The 15,883-nt window shown below is 37.3% G+C and overlaps 1 protein-coding gene across 4 annotated transcripts in view; it reads left to right on the plus strand.

The window, feature by feature from the left end:
- Positions 1-3,641: 3,641 nt before the first annotated feature.
- SEMA6D (semaphorin 6D) overlaps positions 3,642-15,883 on the plus strand; it is a 908,057-nt gene continuing 895,815 nt past the window's right edge. For 2 of the 4 annotated variants that reach the window (XM_056810148.1, XM_056810151.1), the window contains exon 1: positions 3,642-4,021. The gene's annotated coding sequence lies outside the window, so the exon portion shown is untranslated. The remainder of the gene's footprint in view (positions 4,022-15,883) is intronic. The other 2 variants (XM_056810149.1, XM_056810146.1) reach the window with 2 other exon arrangements.

Here is a 15,883-nt window from a genome sequence, read left to right on the forward strand (position 1 = left end):
CTGTGCTAAGTGCTAGAGATAAAAATATAAGTAATAAAGGGAAGATACTATATAAAGCTGAGATAGAAAGGAAAGAGAAAAGGGCATTTTTACATATAAAATTCCAGGGAAAAGGGAAGACTTATATGGAAGAGAGACCAAGGTTTCAGTAATGGGAGTTGAGGGATGAGAAGCATAGCCAGAGCACAGGAGGCATGGTTTGGAATTGTCTAGAAGTGTCCACATATAAAATCAGAGGCTTCTTAAGTCCTAAGAAATAGAATTACAACTTGTTTTCCATGATATATGTGCTCCAGAAAGGTAAGTGTAGTTTTTTTTCAATCTATCAGGTGAATATGATATTTAAATGGACTCAGTATGAATACTCTTGTGAAGCACATAGTTATAAAGCAGAAAATGAGACAGTGATATATTAAGACTTTAACAAAATAAAGGTAACTCCTACCCTTTCCAGGGCTCCCCCCCAAAAAAGAGAAGGACCATATCAGGCCAGTGTCATTTAGAATATTAATCTAGACTGGAACCCTTCAACCTCTCTTCTGTACCCTGAAATCATATTCAGATCAACTCAACCATGCTATTAAACCCTTTGGATGGAATCTCCAGGTCACCATGAACCTCCTCTGTTCTGAACCAGCACTCCAAGAACTGTATGCAGAACCAACTCCATATAAAGCAGAATAAGAGAATTTTGAGGCATTTATAATTCACTCACTTTCCATTCCCCTAACTACAATAAACACCCACAATGCTCACTCCCAACCCTCACTGGTTGACATATTCTACCTTGGCATATTGCATTGACCCCCCCTCAAAGAGATATTATTTGTAAATTCTTTTCACTAACTTATGGTTTAATTAAGCTATAAACAAGCATATAAGAGCATAGGTTAATCAGAAAATCAAAAATAAATAGGAGGGCACCAGACATTTCACTAGGAATAAAGAGAAGCTTCCATTGAGCAAGGTTACATTGGAGGATAGAGATATGAAAGACAAGTTTGACCTACTTCACAGTATTGCCTGAGACCAGTCACAAGTAGCCCAACACTAAAATGTCCTTCAAACTGAAGTGATAAGAAAAGAAAATAACCTCATTCATTCATTTATATATTCAACAAAAATTTGCTAAATGCTTATTGTATTAAATGTATGTTCAGTTATTGTTCAATTCTCTTGGATGCCATAATTCCCTGAGGAATTAATTTCTGTAACAGAATGTATTATAAACTTTGAGTGACCTGATGGAATTTCTTCCACTAGAAAAGATATTTAGATTCAATTCAATTTTTAAAAATGTATCATTTGCCTACCAAGTTCAGAGCATTGTGCTGGGGGTAGGGATAGGACCAACAGTTTAAATAGGATATGATCCCTCCATTCATATAGTTTACACATTTGTAAAAAGAAAAATTATATATAAAATGTATATAGGAGGGATGGAGAAGCTTCAGACCAATGGTTCCATCCATTTGAGGAAGTAGAAACTGACAGTATGGAAATTTTCTCTACCACACTTATCAGTCATTCCTTTGCAACTAAAAGTCTCAGAGAATTACTTGAGGAACTAGTTTAAGTAGTTAAGTAGGACTAGGTTAAGTAACTAGTCCATGGTCACATAGCTCACTCTTAACAACATCAAGACCTGAATCCAAATCTTCCTGAATTGGCTCAAACTGGCCCTCTATCTGCCAAAGCAGACTTCTCAAAAACACAATCATGCACACACACACACACACACACACACACACACACACACACACACACACACTCACTGCTGCATATAGGGTTGTCTCTATACGCTGTCATACATATGTATACAAATATATAAATAACATCATGCATGTATACAAATACATATGTGTAATTATGTATATTTATATACATATATAAATGATATTGATATCACTTGGGAATTCCAAAAGTATAGCAAATTTTGAGGGGAAAGTAATGTTGGCTTTATTCAAATTGACTACACTGCCCCCTCCTCCAGTATAGCTTTGAACAGGGCAAAGATACCAAGTCCTAAAAGAATAGTCTGTACCTCCCTAATCCTTCTATCTTTTGACTACCAAGCTGGGTTTAAATACTGACTTTGATACTTACTACTTATTATATTAAAATAATTATTTCCTTTTGTGAAGGCTAAGTTTCTTCACATATAAAATTGGGATAAAATAATTTCATTTCATAAGGTTGTTTTGAGAAAATTGTTTCATAAATCTTAAGGCCAGATAGAAATGGAAACACTTGAATTTCTATCAAGCACCCAGTTAAATGCAAAGTAAAGAAGAACAGGTATGGAGAAGTTAGTTAAGACGCTTTTACAAAGCTAAGAATTGAGGATGTTGAATTTAAATCAAATTAATCCCAGTCTAATTTCAGTTCTGATTATTTCATAGGTGAACCTGAAGTTTGGTGGATATAGAACCTTTTAGATATCTCACAATATAAACCTGACCAGGAGACTCAGTGGCAAAGCTAAATCTCAAAATGAAACATTGCACGTAATTTTATATTTTATAACATGCTACTAATGATTATTATTGGTGATACTTTCAAAAGGCATTGTTTTGAGGATGAAATAATATACAGTATATCAAATGCTTTGCAAACCTTAAAGCACTTATGTATTAGCTATTATTATTAAATACTATTGTTGTTCTCTTTAGCATCTCACCCACATTCTTCATGATTCCAGGTCTTTAGAGATTTACTTTTCCTTTCAGTGGTAGCCTGAAGTTATGCCCATTTGCCTGTTCTGTCTCTAGATAGGGAACTAGGTATGGTTCAAACTATGAGAAGAATTCTAATACAAAAGTTCCCTGACAAGTGGGGACAGGGACAAGCAAAAAGGAGTGATTCAAAAGCACTGGTGAATATTAGCGTGATTGTCCCAACCTTAGAATTTAGTGTTATCCAGGGGGCTTATATCACAGTACTATTGTAAAAAAGAACTCAATGAAAAGGGCCCAGTGGGTAAAATGGTATAGTTGCAAGAGGTTACTAATGAAGGTCCTAGAATTTCCTCTGGGTCTCTTTAAAAATAGAAAAGGTATCCATCTATCTGGGCTGGCACGATCCAGCCTAAAGGCAGGTGAATAGACTAAATGACTATAAGTAGATTTCAGATTTAGAGTTCTCAAATATGATAAAGGTTACATTCTTATAAACATAGATCTTATATAATGTAAAATTTACTATATTTGCAATGCATATATGCACAGCCTTTAAGTACATATATACATAGACATACATACATTTATTTATTTATGTACACACAGACCCAGAGTCAGGAAAGGACCAAACAGACCATCCATTTGAAACTTCTCCTTTTAGAGATAAAGAAACAGGGGCCCCAAAAGTAAAACGATTAGCATATAGTGACATATAGATATAGGGGCTTAGCATAGTGCTAGGGACATAGTAAGGACTTAATAAATTCTAGTTGACTGTAAAAATTCTGTACTTTTAAAAGTAATAGATATTAAACCCAAATGGCAGTTGAGTGGAAAAGGGGGTCCCACATGGGGCCATCATTCACCAAGACCTTTCTTCCTCCTTGGGGAGCAGGTGGATTTCTAGGAGGTAAGATTAGGGTTGGGAGAAGTTTGGAGGGGAGACAGGGGAGCACGTGGGCTGAGGTGATGGAGTGGGTGGGAGGATTGCAATCAGGGGGAGTTGCCACTAGAAGTGTTAAAGAGGAAGAAGTAGAATCGTGGGGTGGCAGGGTGTGGTCTGTAGGGGAGTCAGAGAGCAAAAGGAGCGCCCGAAAGGGGAAGAAGGAAGGGAAAAGGCTGAAGGCGAGCGCGCAGTGCTTGCGTCTGTCTGTGTCTGTGACAAGGGAGGAGTGGCGGCAGTGGCAGCAGCGGGTGGGAAGGGGAGTTTCCTTTCCTCGTGAAGTGGGAGCCCCCGAGCTCGGAGCTGCGCCAGCAACCAGCTGCCTCTCCCCGCTATTACAGACACCTGCCGAGTCCGGAGCTGGAGTCCGCCTTGGCCGTCTTCCCCGCCCCCCACCCAAGTAAGTCCTTTCCCTTCTTTTTTCCTGCGACTGTCACTCTCCGTGGTCCTGTCTCTTTATCTGGCTCTCTTGTATCCCTCGTTTTAGGATGACACAAAAAGCTCCCAGCCTTGGCACTGAGGCTCTGGAGCTGTAATGGTCAGCTTCTCGGCAAACCCTGGACTGCAAGGGGACCGCTAAACCCTCCTACCCAAGGGACACCCAGGACACCTCCACTTTAATATCGTTTCCAAACAGGCAAAAGCAGGACAGCGGAGTTCTTGTCAGGGACCCTGGACCTGTCTTTGTGTCTTCCCAACCCTGGGGCTGTGCCCTGCCGGAGGGATGGAGGGGAAGGCACTTTAGAGATCCCAGGTCCCTGGCCTCACCTCTCACACTGCCCAAATCTTCAAAGATTTCAATATGCGTCCGACTCCTCTATAAGTGATTGAAAGGAAACCAAGAGAGGCTGGCAGATGAAAAGGGGGATGGGGATGCCCAGGTTGGACTCGGGCAGGACCCCTAATACGCTCCCTCTTTCTTGATTTGCTTTTCAGATGCTGTACCTTTAATTGGTGGGTGCAGGGCTAGAAAACGTGCCCTTCGGGAGTGGGCACAGGGGGAAGGACCTTCCCATTTACCTTTCTTTTTGGTTTCTTGCTTGCTTGCCTTTACAGAAAGTGGGGGTGGGGGGAGGAGGAAGAGGAGCAGGGACGAAGCCCCACTCGAGCCCGGAGCGTCCCGCGCGAGCAAGGCTGCGGGCGTCTTTTCTGGGTGGGTCTCTCCCAGGGCTCATTGTTTGGCAGTGTGGCTTCAGACTGCCAGTGTCCGGGCAGGCAGGCGGGTGACTGAGCAACCCCGGGGACGCCGGCGCCACCGCTGCCGCTCCAAGGCAGCGGCCAACGGGTCACTACGAGGGTCGAGGCGAGGCTGCACTGGGGGTAAACGGGGTGGACCGGTCTGCAAACGGATTCCTTGGAGATGGGCGGGGAGGATGAGAGTAATAGAAGCCAAAAGGGAAATTATCTCCTAAGTGGGAAACTTAGAACCTGACTAATTTACCCAGGCAGCATCATGAACGCTAATCCCCAGAAACCTGGAGAGATTTTTTTCTCGATTTTTACTTCTTCTCTTTTCCTTTCTTTCCCTCTAAAATTATGTTCATGAGCTATAAAACGAGTTTTAAATGCCATGATGGGCTGATTGCTTTTTTTCCTATTTGTTGCAAGCACCTGTTTCTCTTTGTGGCTTGTCAGACCCCACCACCCCACTACCACATCCCTGCTTTTTAGTATTTCTGTGGGCTTTTTTACTTTATAGTAATTCGTTTGCATCTGGTTGTTTGCATAGTTCAGGAAGAAAAAAAAAATCTATTTTGAAAAGCAAAGCGCGTCTTCCACTCTTGCAATAGATAGGGAGGGACATAGACGTCCATTGCTCTCTTCCTAACCACATGCTAACATTCATGGAGGCAGACTTGTGTACCCAGAACCCAGCAGATTCCTTTAGCCTTTGCAAACAGATGTGGAAGGCCATCAAATGTGGACTCGTTTTTTGGAAGAAAATGTAACACTTTTAGTTGGCACCTAACTCCTCCTCTTTTGGCAAATTTTAATTTCATCATCTTTTTATCTTGTTAATTGCTTGACCAACTCCAAAGTGGAATTAGTTTGGTGGAAAGGATGCTCCTGATTTTTTTTTAAGCATCTTGGGTAAGAAATGGAACTCATTTGTGACAAGAGAGTTGCTCATGTTTCTTAAGTGTGGTTGGTTGTAAATCCCAGTGGTTACTCACACCCCCAACTGCCTTGGATAATGTTTTACTTTGACAGTTCCTGATGGACTTGCTAAGTGCATCCATTTGCTGAAGCTTAGAGTTTCTTGCCCCCAGGAGAAACACAGAGGAGGAACACCTCTGTCTAACCACAAGTCTGATTTCAAAGGAAAAAAACCCTACAACCGAAGTGTTGTTAAGGTTATAGAAAGCAACCTTCTTGGTTCTAAGGAAGGAATTTAGAAAATGATTTATTATAATGGAAAACATGAGAAATATTGAGCAGTCTGTGAACAAATGTTTTCACAGCTTAGTCATTCATGATTTTACATCTATGAGTACATTTTAAAATTAATTGACTTTGTTATAATCATATATACACATGCATATGTTGTTTCCTTGTCTTGTCTCTTCTTATAATTACTCTGTACTTAATTCATTCCATAAATATATTCATTTAACTACTATTTGCTTTATATCCTGGCCTTGGAGAAGCTTTTCAATATACAGAATTTTATTATTACTTAATACTCACCCAGTGTTAATAATAATAGGCATTGAATTTATGTGATTGTTCTAAAAATTGAGATTTTGTTGCCTTTTTTACATTCCTTACGGGGTTCTTTGATTATGTTAGTTTGGTATCTATATGCTTCATGGATTAAACAGACTGATTAAGATAAAGTCATTACATGTATTTTATTACATATGTATCTGCAATACACACACATGCAATATATTCATTTAACTGCTTTCCCAAATGACTCATTTTAACTATTTGCTAAATCTTCTGAAGTTTCCAAGCTCTAAATTCTTCCTCAGTTTGCTTTTTGAACTAAATCTATCTTTTGCAAAGAACCAAACTTAATTATTTTGGTTTAATTTATCAGTAAGTAAGGTTTAGATACATAAATTTGCTTAATTGTATCATTAAGACATTTACAACATGGAAAATGGACAGAAAAAGAAGAGTTGCTTCTAAACTTTTCTGTTCATTGGACAAAAGAACTAAATCCATAGGAAACTAAAATGGGAATTCAGTAAGATTCCATTGTTATTTTATGTTCATGAATGTACTCTCCTATAGGAAGAAAAGACACTATGTCCTGTTGTCTACAAGCTAAAGGAAAATGATGATTAAAAAAAATATCTACAAATTGTTAACCAGTTAAGCAAAATAGAACAAATCTTCTCCACTAAAAACTCTACTATATAGAAAGACATTATTGAAACCAACTATATGGAACCTTCAAGAAAAATTCCCAGAATGGTGTTTATACATAATCCAAAATACATATTTGAGGGATATGATGAAATCTCCAGTATAGTTTTATGTAGAAAATGCCCTCCCTGCAACAGTGTTTTCAGTAAAATTGTGAATTCAGCATGGAATTGTTTGAAAGTATATCAAAATACATATTTAAACATCCTACCCTTGCTGTAAGTACATTAATTGTAATAGCCACTTAGAGATGTCTTTGTGGCTTTGAATTTTTAAACAGTTGCTACTACATTACAAACATTTATTACTCTACAACCACTTGCAGAAATTTCTCAGACTCCCCAAATAGAGTTTTTTGTACTAGATACATCAGCACTTGGCTTTCTGATTATATATTGGTTCTTCTTCTGTTTCTTAAAAGTGTTGGGATTACTTGAAAAATTACTCCTCTGATATTTCTAATGCTTGTATTATTACATTTCTCACAATATGTGGGTATCTTCATATCTTCAACATGTTCAAGTTATAAATCTTTCTGTTTAGAAGTATGGGATAGTAATTTGGGGGAGGGGAGATGGTTTTGATTACATCTAGGGAAAAAAAAGTCAAGGGCATAATGGAAAAAGACAATCTTTCTTAAATAAGAAAGAATTTAAAATGCTTCTTTGAACTTTAGAAATTCTAACTCTGTGTGACATGATATAAATGTAGGTAATTTTCTCTACTATCATTTATCAGAAGGTAAAGTAACAGCATACCAGTATACATTTTGCTTTGTTAAATTTAAATGATAGCATTATTCCAATTCTATTTTATTCATGCATAACATTAAAAAATGCTGACTTTGTTTTATTTTGGGGTTTTTCTCCTCCTGCAGTTTCAAAATCAAGGTGCTAAATTAGTGTGGCAGAGAAAAGTGGCAAAGCTTATTTCTTAAAAAAAACATTTATTTTAAAACAAAAAATGATATCCTCTCAATATGATAGAGGCTCAATAATGTTTTATAGCTGTGAGTTAGTTTTTCTTTTTCTTAATCAGCCTTATCCAGCAGTATACTACCTAGATAACTTAAATGAATAAATGTAAATATTTCCTAACATTTAGACTATAACTATACTTGTAAACTGGGTAGAAAGAGAAAGTAGTTAGATAAGGCCAACTGTTTACATTAAGAAAATTTTAAAAATTATATTAAATTTTCATGGATGAACCTAATCCAAATGAATGTAATTTGAACCAACATGTATTAAGTGCCTACTCTATGTAAGGCACACATTGAGACCGTGAAAAGAGAGTCAGGTTTAGAGTCAGAAATACTTCTGAGCCTGCCTCTGATACATAGTAGCTATGTGACCCTGGGCAAGTCATTTAACCTCATCCCTTTAGGTAACTCTTTAAGACTGTAACTTACATAAATGTATATAAGGGAACAGCTAGGTAGTATGATGGATAGAGTTCCAGGCTTGAACTTGGGAGGATTCGAGCTCAAATCTGGCCTCCAACACTAGCTGAGTGATCCTCAGCAAGTCTCTTAACTCAGATTGCCCAGCTCTTGTGGAATTAATGCTAAGACAGAAAGTATGAGTATTAAAAAAATACATAGGCACTTCCCCATTAGGATGTTCCCTTTGCCAAAACGAGTACATATTCTGAATTTAATAGTTTACCAAATTGTAGGTCTAATCCCTCTCCTATGGACAAGGGAATAGCTCCTCTGAATTCTAGGGGAAAGGGGGAAATCCATTTATTTAGCTATCTATTTATTTATAAAAACCCTTACCTTCTGTCTTGGAACCAGGCAGTTCCTAGACAGAAGAGCAGTAAGGGATAGGCAATTGGGGTTAAATGACATGCCCAGGGTCCCACAACTAGGAAGTGGCTGAAGCTAAATTTGAACCTAGATACTCTCATTGCCAGATCTGGCTTTCTATCCATCAAACTACCTAACAACAGGATTTAATCTGAATTCCAAAAGAAATAACAATTAATTAGGGAATGACTAACTCAATTTATTTAAAAATCAATTTAAATAAGTCTTTTCAGAAATCACATCCATTAACTGACATCTATATGGTTTAAAGAGTTCTTCCACATACATCATTCAATTGTACCTGTAGGTATTTATTAAACATCTGCAATATACAAGGCAGACTGGGAGCAGATAAAGAATCAAGATGTCAAGTGCCTTCCACTGTAGAAGAGGAGAGAAGGCATAAACTCCCCAAAGAGTTAATTTACAATATATTAATAGCATCTAATGTTTATATCATCTCATTTGAAGCTCACAATAAGCCTGCAAAATAGTTGTTGTGATCCCCATTTTTCAAATGTGGAAGCCAATAAACGACTTCTCTAGATAATATAGCTCCTTAATCTTGCATCTTTACTCCAAGTATAGCTAACTATTCACTAGGTCACCTGTCTGCCTCCTTAATAACAAAGTTAAATAGGAGTAGCTAGGTAGCACAATAGACAGACTGCCAGACCCCAAGGACCTGGGTAAAAATCTGCTTTGAGGCACTTCTTAGCTCTTGGGGCCTGGGCAAGTCACTTAACCTGGATTGCCTAGTTGTTGTTGCTCTTTTGTCTTAGACCTGACACTAAGACAGAAGGTAAGGGTTTTTTTTTAATATATAACAAAATTAAATATTAAATAGATAAGTAGATAAATATCAGTTAATATCAAAATTAAATTAAGTTACCACAAATACAAAATAAAATATAAATTATTGGGAAGGAACCTGAAGAGTGAAAAGAGTGCTGGAGCTGATCTCAGGATAGCTCTAGTCCTCATTATATATATATAATCGTAGGCAGGTCAGTAACCTTTCCGGGGCCCAATTTCCTTGCTTACAGAAGTGAAGGATGTAGAATTAGATGAGATCTAAAGTCCTTTAATAGGACTTGTCTGCCAGTAAGCCTATGTAGGATCAGTTTCGACAAGAGGCACTGGGGGATCATTTCCAAAGTAGGGATGTGGATTGAAAACCTCACAAAATTTCACATATGTCAGTCTTACTGGTCTTGCATGCCCACATTTGGGAAAATGGGAGATTAAGGAACAGGAGTGAGCTAGAAAAATGAACTCTTTAAAAAGAAAAATGACACAATTGTTTCATTAAGTACCTACTAGGGCTCAGTGTTATGTATTCCCTGCCCTAAAGGACTGTCACTTCACAGCAAGCTTACCTACAACAGGACTCTCTCCAACTTCCCATGCTCTGCTCGCCCCCTGATTGGCCATCGTCCTGAGCGATTGACAGATGTGGCAATTCAAGTGCCACACGTAGCCACACTAGGGCAGTTCTTCAAAATTACTGGTTCTGTAAATACAGTATTTGCACTAAGAACTCCACCTGAATATAGTAGTTAAGCTGAAGAACCCACAGGTTACTTCCCCTTGTCCTTGAATCAGCAGACCCTTTTGAGCTGGTAGGAGTAACCACCCCCAAAACCTTTCATTTTCCTCCAGATGGGTTAAAAACAGCAGCCTCAATCAGGAGCCAATTTTTAAAGGTCTTATTCAGAGATCCCCAGCGACCTGAATACAGAAAAGGCCACTAGTTTTGAGTTAATTTGCTGGAGCTAATCTTTGTCCACAAAGCCAATTGTCTCCTGCAATGAAAAAAAAAAAGAGAGATGCATTTCAGACTTCAAAAAATATAGTTACCATTAAAGATAATTAACAGACCCAAATCAACATAGATTTTTTTTTTAATGAACTGGAGCAGAATCTCAAACGCAATTCTAAATTCCAAGCATTTCAATTTGGCTTTTAAAAAGTCTACACGGTCGTTTACCTGTATCCATTTCTAGAAAGAGTGTAGCATTCAATAAAGCTTTACATGTCATGGACTTCCATGTTAAAAGGTGACAAATATGCTATAAATAGTTCATAAAACTTTAACATTTTCATCAAATTAATGTTTCACTGATATGCAAATTAGCTACTGACATCTAAGGTACCTCCATGTGATGATTCCTAATTGGTAAGTGAACCACAGAGTGCTATTTATAGATTACACAGAGACAAAGCCTTCAACTAACTTCCCCATTGTGCAGTTAAGTACTTCAATTTTTCATACTTTGATTTTTTTAATTGTATTATTTTCATATCATTTTTGATCTATTAAAAAAATCTCCCAATGATGAACTAACTCAGGTGCTAGTTCTTTTTTTTTTAACCCTTACCTTTTATCTTAGAATCAATATTGGTTCCAAAACAGGAGACCAATAAAGGCTAGGTAATTGGGGGTAAAGTGACTTGCCCGGGGTCACACAGGTAGGAAGGGCCTGAGGCCACATTTGAACCCAGAACCTTCTGTCTCTAGTTCTGACTTGCTAACCACTGAGAAATCCAGCTGCCCATAATTCCTTAGTAGCTCTTGGGCCAAAAAATTGATTTCAAAGTCTCTCTAGTAAATGAAGAAAGCTTTTTTTAAAAAATACCCCATTTGTATTAATACTAGCATTTATTAAATGTTTAAAGATTTGCAAAACATTCTGAAAATACCTCATTTGATTCTCACAACAACCATGATAAGTGATATTCCCATTATACAGATAAGGAAACTGAGGTAGGCAGAGGTTAAATGACTTGCCTAGAGTCTGTTGTTTGCAAAAACAAGTCCAGTGGCTCCTTCTCTTCACCAAATAACCTAATCAATTTCCTAATAAAATTATTTCAGATTTTGGGTTTTGTTCTCACAAACAATAGGTCAAAAAGTATTAAGCATCTGAGGTTAGATTTGAACTCATCTTCCTGACTCCAAGTTCCTAACTAACTTGGGCCAAGTATTTATTTCCAGATTCCTTCCACTCATAGACTTTGTACATGGGTGAACAGAAATGGGTTGGGAGTGGTGAAGAAACAGCTTACATTTCTGCAGCATATTTTGGATTTCAAATAGATCCCCCCATTATTTTGCACAAGTAATATCATCCCCAGTTTGTAGATGGAAAAACGGAAGCTCAGAAATTTAAGTGGCTTTCCCAGGGTCAGAATAGCTAGCAAGTGTTGAAGCCAGGGTTTAATTTAAGTGTGCCCCAACTTCAAGATGGCATCATTTCCTTGTCCAATTTTCTATCATGCGGCCATAGAGTCCACCCAGATGAAGTGAAGAACGAATAAGAATGTTTCTTGAGATTGATAAAGTAGCTAAAAGTCAAAAGGCCCCATGTCCACTACTAACAATTGAGATTTCTCTTCTCTCAACAAGGAATTCCCTTGGCCCATATAGAATGTAGAGAGGCTTAGATACAGTTCACACAGAGCAAACCATTCCTAATAAGCTCTATCACTTTTTTGGGTATTTTCTACATTTGTTTGTAATATATTCACAAAATGTTTTAAAAGGAAAGAAAGAAAAGCAAATGAAAGTTGTATTTATTGATTTATTTAACAAATATTTATTGAATTCCTGCCATGGTCAAGCCACACATGAAACATTTTAGCAGGGAAAAGTGGGCACATGATGATCAGGTCTAAATCCTTCCTCTTAAGAAGCTCACAGACGAGTAAAGGAAATGGTGGAGCACTTGGCAGTACAGGGGGCCAGAACAACATGCCTGGAATTGGGAAGAACGGATTTTAAATCCAGTCTCAGACACTAGCTGTGTGACCCTGGGCAATCCACTTAACTGTGTTTGCCTCAATTTCCTCATCTATAAAATGAACTGGAGAAGGAAATGGCAAACCATTCCAGTACTTTGTCAAGAAAATCCCAAATAGGGTGGCAAAGAGTCAGACATAACTGAACAACAAAAGAAGAAATTATAAACGAATTCAGTCATCCAGTTGTTTTTTCTAGAAAGAACTAAACAATAAATTTAACTGATTCCTCATTCTGTCACTTGGTACCCTCTCAGTCATTGAGAAAATATTTTTTGGTATCTCATAGAGACAATCAGTGTTACATGAAGGAGAAGGTTTTGGTTTAGGCAAAAGAGGGAGGTTTGAATCTTAACTGTTCCATTTATTACAGCAATCTGATACTAAGTTATGTTACCTTGGACAAATCCTATAAATATAAATATATTTCCTTATAGAATGTTTCAAGAACAATGCTTTATCAACTTTGAAGTTGTATATGAGTAGGTATTTTTTCTTTTTTTTTTCTTTTCATATTTGGGAGTATTAAGAAAAGAGGATAGAAATGGTAACTAGGGATGGAAATACATTTGAAAATTTTAAGCTCCTATTTAAAAATATAATGAAATTCTCCTTGGAATCATTATCATCTTAACATAGGGAGACAGGGACTTTGAATTATCTATATTTCCCAGTTTCATCATACAGTAGGTATCTACTGCATATTAGTCAAACTAAGCTAAATGAATGGAGACTTTTAATGGAGAAAATCTAATGGGTCCAGCCAAAGTCTAGAACAGGGATTCTTGACCTTCTCTGAGGGATGGACCTTATAGACTTATAGACTGAAACTTATAGACCTCAGTAAAGTATTTATAAAATTCATAAAGTTAAATTCACAGAGATACAAAGGAAATTATTTTTATTGAAATAAAGATGTTAGAGGCAGTCATTCTCAGTGAGTAGAGCTTTGGACTCAAGAGTCAGAAAGACTTAATTTAAATCCTGCCTTAGATATCTACTATCTATGTGATCTGTTGTGATGAGTTTCTTGATCAGTATAATGGGGATGATAATAGTACCTACTGTCCCTTATTATTGTGAGGATAAACAAGGATGAAATTCAAAAAATATTCTGTAGAGCTTAAAGCTCTATACAAATGCTGGCTAGATTTTTTTCTCCCTTCACTGTGAAGGTTCATAGACCCACTGATAATTATCCATAGACCTATCTCCAGTGTAGATCTCTAATTAAGAACCCTAGTCTAGAGGCAAAGTCAGTCAATCATTTAAACTTTTGTGAGCATGTCAAACAATCGAAATAAAGATAAAAGTGGATGAAACAGTGCCTGTCTTCATGGAGGAATGTAAGATCTTAGTTTTAAGACCTTAGTTTTAACACCTTCCTTCAGTAGTCAAAGAAGTTAGTTTTTAACTTTTCATTAACTTCTCGTTTCACAAGGACAGCAATATGAGGTAATAAGGGGACTCTTGACTGGTTGCCATGGTTTTATTAGGCAACATCCCCTTAAAATGGGGGGAAAAGAAACTACAAAATATTGCCTTTTTGAAACAATTATCTTCCTGTACTGTTCTGAGTTCTGCACTGTTCAGCTCCCTTGTTAAGGAGACACTAACATCAGTGGGACACTGATTTATTCCTTCTCTGGAGGTTGGTTTGCCATCATATAAACAAACTGCAGTGCACCTACTAGATGCTCAATAAGCATCTGATTGATTGATTTGACAGAAACAAGAGTTTAAATTTTCCTGGCACTACCTACTGCTTTTTGATTTTGGCTGTCTCTGTACATGGCTCCTAAATCAATACGGTTTATTTTTAAGAAACAATAAAATAGAACTTTTATAATAGGTAATCAAGGCTTTAAAGATGTTGCCCTAGACTGGGTCTACAACCCAGGAGAATTGGGCATGGCACTGTAAAATACAATTAACCCAGTTTACTGAGGCACATCTTAATATTACATGCAGGGGAGCTTCCAGTCCCAGCTGTGTGGTCTCTCTCTATAGCCAAGTGACACAGAAGTAGTTCTATAATATTTTATGGTCCTAGTTTTATTCTACATGACTACATGGCCCTAATCTTAGACATTTGGCCTCACACTGCCAATATCGGAAAAACAGTTCTCAGAATAGCAAAGTTGTATAAAATTGCCTCTTCACCACTCCTGTTTCTGCATCTACCACACACATGGAGAAAGAAAACAGGATGTCCCTTTCCATCTTAGTTTTCTGAATTGATTATTTCCAGTGTCACAGGAACAAATTGATTTTTGCAGGACTAAAAACTGTCCAAAAATTAGAACACATAGGAACTCTTTTGGCTAAAAAGGAAGCAAATTTAGAGTTATATGGAAGACATACACTGCAGGTTTCTAGGTACTTTGTAGATATTACAATACAGTTTTGTATTGTCACTTGGTCTTCAAAAAAAAAGGAAACAAAGGGAAAGTGGAGAGAAGCAGGATTTTATTTTTGATAAAATACAAACTGGTTTAATTGGAAATATAAATAGGGATTCACCAGAAAGATGCGTCCTAGAAGAAATGTTTGTGGGGCTGGGTTCTGGGACCCTTAGTAAGGTGTGCCTGTGTGGATTAGATATGAACAGGAGAGCTGGAAGGAATGTAAAGGAATTGAGTTTATGAAATAAGAGGCTATAAGGGGCAAGAAGAGCACCAAAATAGATGGCATATTTGCCATGGTCAGCTATACTCAGGTGCAGGTTTTGAAAACCCATGAAGGCTAACATATTCATTTCTAAAGACTCTAATTTATTACCTGAACCAAGCACTTTTGGGGGACCTTTTGATACGGAGAGCAAACAGTTTCTAAATGTAGATAGAGAATCGCTTTTTTCTCTTTCTCTATTTGGGGAAAAATCACCAGAGAGAAAGATTTGGGCTGTATTTAAAGAGAGAATTGGTCTATTTATTACATCAGAGAGAAAATGTAAAGTGATGGGGAAAAAAGGGAAAAAAAAACACTGGCCTTGAAATCAGAACATCCAGGCTGGATTCTTGATTTCTTGTGTTTGCCTCTTACTATCTTTTTAAACTTGGGAAATTCACCTAATCTATGAAAGACTCACTCCCCTCATCTCTGAAATGGGGATAGAAATATTTGCTCTAACTACCTCACAGTGTTTTTGTGAGTAAAAAATGAAATGATATTTATAGTACATTGTGAACATAATGCATTACAGACATGTAAACCATTACATTGATTTCACTCAATTATCCTTCTTCCCTGAATATTTCTATTTTATTTCCTTAC

The sequence above is a fragment of the Monodelphis domestica genome, chromosome 1, assembly GCF_027887165.1.
Source record: "Monodelphis domestica isolate mMonDom1 chromosome 1, mMonDom1.pri, whole genome shotgun sequence".
NCBI lineage: Eukaryota > Metazoa > Chordata > Mammalia > Didelphimorphia > Didelphidae > Monodelphis > Monodelphis domestica.